The sequence below is a fragment of the Dendropsophus ebraccatus genome, unplaced genomic scaffold (assembly GCF_027789765.1).
Source record: "Dendropsophus ebraccatus isolate aDenEbr1 unplaced genomic scaffold, aDenEbr1.pat pat_scaffold_1520_ctg1, whole genome shotgun sequence".
NCBI classification, from domain to species: domain Eukaryota; kingdom Metazoa; phylum Chordata; class Amphibia; order Anura; family Hylidae; genus Dendropsophus; species Dendropsophus ebraccatus.
The window spans coordinates 1-4,391 of record NW_027208942.1 but is presented as its reverse complement, the minus strand read 5'-3'; the positions used below and the strand labels follow the sequence as shown (position 1 = coordinate 4,391).

General features: G+C 46.6%; 1 long non-coding RNA gene across 1 annotated transcript; it reads right to left on the bottom strand.

The window, feature by feature from the left end:
• Positions 1-621: 621 nt before the first annotated feature.
• LOC138775312 (uncharacterized) lies at positions 622-3,307 on the bottom strand. Its single transcript, XR_011360537.1, has 3 exons — positions 3,230-3,307; positions 993-1,084; positions 622-904 (listed from the first exon to the last, which is right to left on the bottom strand). It is a non-coding gene; the product is annotated as an uncharacterized lncRNA (long non-coding RNA).
• Between the last annotated feature and the right edge of the window lie 1,084 nt (positions 3,308-4,391).

Below are 4,391 nucleotides of genomic sequence, written 5' to 3'. Positions count from 1 at the left end.
GCACTGCAAACTGTAGTTGAAATAGTGGTTGCTTGCATAGAGAATAACATCTGTCTTTGGTCCCTATCAGGGGTCCTGGCAAAAGCCAGGCCCTGGATTAACTTCTGCAGGAACTTGGTTTGCTGTGTCGTCTCTCACTAGAAACTGACTAGAGAGATTAAACTCACTTCCTTATCCAGTTTAAGTCCTCTTATAGGGTTCTATCTAAGCCCTCCTGTGAGTGGTGGGGCTGAGTGTGTGAGAGGGAGAAGAGGGAGAATTTACTGTTAAACTCCAGGACTCCCTCCTAGACTAGTTTGAGGCCACTGAGTGCAGGAACGTTATCCATAGACGAGTATATGGCAGGAGTGCCCTATGGAGGTTGTTTTTATACATCATGGTGGTGTTGTAAGGTACATATGACTGCATGATAAGAAAGCACTTAAACACTTCTCTAAGGTACTGGGGGCAGTTTGTAGGGACCAGTTCTCTCTATATATAAAGTCCCAGAAAAACCCTTGACATTCAATAATCTTTAATACAAGTTTAGAATATAGAACATAGGAGCCAGGCAGATGCTATTTAGCAAGTGTTAGATGGTTACTGTGAAGTACTAGGAAGGGGCAGGAGACTTACATGTTGGACTCCACTGGACCCACTTGGTTTCTTGGTGGTAGTTGAAGTGGAGGTAGCTGAGGTTGTTGAGGTGGAGGTAGCGGAGGTTGTTGAGGTGGAGGTAGCTGAGGTTGTTGAGGTGGAGGTAGCTGAGTTTGAAGTTGTTGAGTTACTTCCCGTGGAAGTTGTCGTATTACTAGATGATGGCGTCCCCACTGTGGTAGTGGTAGCGGGGTCTGCAGAAGCGTATGCAATCTTTGCACTTATCACGTTAGTCCAGAACACCCTTTCAGTTTGGACAACTGTTGCTCTATAACATACATAAGATGTGGTTGATGTATGATTCCATATTGGATCCTTTATATCATTACTGTAGATTTAGCTCATTGACATCTTACCTGATTTGAATATCTGCAATATTGGAGGTTGGAGCGACCCAGGTAACATCTACGCTGGACTTTCCGATGCCTGATGTGTGGCTGACTGAGCTCTGGAATTATACCGTGTGGAGATGATCAGTGGGATGGATTATATACGCTCTATAAATTCTATCGGTAAATACAGTGTAGAATCTTTGACCACTCAATACATTGGAGACAAACTCCTCTACAGGGGTTGAGAGATGCCAGGATAAGCCAATGGAAAGTCTGGTCTAGGCAGAGGGGTGGTCTTCTCTAGCAGGTGGTCTCCTTTGCAGCGGTATCACTTTACTGGGAAATTTAAGGACTAATTTTGATGTGTACAATGGAAACACAATACTAAAGGTTTTTGTATTGAGATAAAAGAAATTTTATTTACCTTAATTTAACAATATATGACAGGAGGTGTGACCACTTTTACGTCAAACACAATTAAGAAATGCGTAGTACCCAATCTACCATGGGCGTAACTAGAAACGGCTGGGCCCTATTGCAAACTTTTTATCCCCCCCCCCCCCCCCTTGCTTCCCGACTGATCAGTACAGTAAGCCGTCAAGTGTGTAGTCATAACTACATAAGTGTAAGGCTCGTCGGGAGCGATTGCAGTTAAAGGGACATTTGCAGAACCCAGGAGGCCCGCTCGGCAATGTGTGGCTGCTAATGATTACAGCTCAGGGGGCCGAGTGTATTGTAGGAGCCCCTGATGCGGCGGGCCCTATAGCAACCGCTTTGGCTGCTGCAGTGGTAGTAATCTCACATGTCATATTTTGTCACAGAAGTTTCTTCCTAGACATGCTGTAATCTGTGTAATATGTGTAGCATGCCTGGAAATTTTTGAGGAAACTACTTCATACTTAAAAGTGCAATTACAAGAACATTCCTTTAGTTTAGCATAGATGGGATTTAAAGGAAAACTATGAGCAAGTTAGAAACATCTAACCCGCTGATATCTCCCTATAGTGCACGGAGCGCTGAGGATGAAGGTAAGTTTCTTACCTTCAACATCATCGCCATTTTCCATGCTATTATGAATTTAATGCCTATGCTAATTAGGCTTTTTGGTGCACCGGGGGTGGGATTACCGCCTTGCCCCCAGTGCACCAATTGGCCCCATCCAGCACCCCTTGGCCCGTTTTGCTGATTATTATCATATTATTATATATGCTAATTATTATAGGGATTTAACTCCTAAAAGCACAGAAACAGCACTGAGAATGAAGGTAAAAAAATAGGGAGATATCAGCAGGTTAGATTCTTCTCATAGTTAACGACAGCGGGAGTACATGTACGCCCTGCTGGGGGGCCACATTATGAAGCGAGCTCAAGAGCTGAGCTCGCTTCATAATGGGGGAGGACCGGCTGCTATCAGCAGCCAGGCCCTCACCCTCAATGGCGGGCTGCCTCTCTTGTGCGGCACCCCACCAATGGTGGGCTGCGACGCGACAACAGCATTAACTGTAAGTTACAGGAGCGACTCCAGTCACTTACCGATCAGGGCAGCATGTCTGCCTGACTGCCGAAGGTACGCTGCTTACATCCGTGCAGTCTGATCTTCTGATAGAGCCTGCCACAGGCCACAGGCAGGCTGTATAAGAAGATCACAGATAACACTGATCCCTGATATGCTATGGCATAGCAGTGATCAGTGTGATCAATCTTTTATATGTATGTAATAGTCCCTGGGGGGACTAAAAAAGTGTAATAAAATAACGAAATAATTTTTAACAATGCCCCAAAACCCTCCCCCAATAAAAGTCAAAATCACCCCCCCCCTTTCCAATTTTATAAATAGAACACATAAAATAATAAAACAAATAAACATATTTATGTCGTAACACGCGTAATCCTCCGATCTATTAAAATAAAACAATATTATTCCTGCACGGTACAAAACGCTAAAAAACGCCAGGATTGCTTATTTTTTAATTACATTTTATATATTATAAAAAATTATTAAATAGTGATCAATACATCTGATCTACACATCTATGGTGCTAATAAAAATTAGAGATCGTGATGCAAAAAATTACACCCCATACAGCCATGTAGGTGATAAAATAAAAGCGCTATAAGGGACATTTTAAATATATCTATTTGCAAAAAAAAAGTTTTGCTGTTAATCTGTGGCCTATTTAGATTGAAAAAAAGCCTCTTTATTGTTTATTGAGTTTTATATAGAACTAAAAATAAAATATAAAACATTATAAAACACTTACAGCAGCGGTCGTACACGTCAGGGTCTGGGTGTTAGAATTGCTGGTCTGGAAGGAGCCCACAGGGGTAGCATTGCTCCCTGATCGTGCCTGGATGAGGAAACCTTTAAACTGACCGCTAGTGCTGCTGAGGGTGACTGCAAATTGGAAGAAAATTTTGAAATTAACATGAATGTTGATGAAATACAAGAAATCTCTATGAGTGAAATGTCTAATGTGCCCTCTGTAACGCCTGGAGTCGTGGATCCATTGAACCGTCACTAGCGATGGCACAAACCTCACCAGGGAGCGGAGTCTAAGGGGCCGCTGGTTTTCACCAGAGCCCGCCGCAAGGCGGGATGGGCTTGCTGCGGCAGGCCACCCCCAGGTCGCTACCCCTGGCTCGGTTGCTAGTGACGGCAGGCGAGGCGTGGCAGGAGCAGTAGGCAGGAGATCAGGCAGAGGTCTGTAGGCGTGATCGCAGGTGGCAGACAGTACTCAGGAACAATAGGAAGGCAGCGGACAGGGACTAGGGACCGGGTAGCGAACAGGAACAAGGAACAAGGACTGAGGTCAGAAACAACAGGGAGTAGGCCAAATGCTATGGGAAGCATGTAGAGGCTCCAACATGAGGACAGGGCATGCTGGGATTTATAGGGAGTGATTTAGTGTAACTTTCAATTAGGGGCGGAGTGGCCTTTAAATCTGAGACAGCCGGCGCGCGCGCGCCCTAGGAGGCAGGGACGTGCGCCGGCCGGCACATCGAGAGACAGGAGCAGAGGGAGGTGAGGCGCCCCCAGGGGCCGAACTAGCAGCAGCGCCAGGTCCCAGTACTGGGACCCCAGCGGCTGCCCGCGGGGAGGAGGAGTGCCGGCGGCGGCCCGGAGCGCGGAACGCCGCCGCAGCCGTGACACCCTCAGACTGGGCCGACATTAGCACAGGACTAACACAGCGCCTCTAGAGGCCCAGAGAGGGAGGGGGGCTCGGTGTTCTAGTGCTCAGCCCCCTCACTGTTGTGCAGGGTGAGCGCTGAACATCAGATGGCACAGGAGAGGGAGCAGGACCTGCACAGAGATAGAAAAGGGTGAAGGACCTGATCACATGACCCGAAGGTCCTCACCCTTACAGTGTGGAAAGCAGCCGGACAGAGAGGAAGAGGGAGAAGACTGAGATGTAAGTGCTGTGT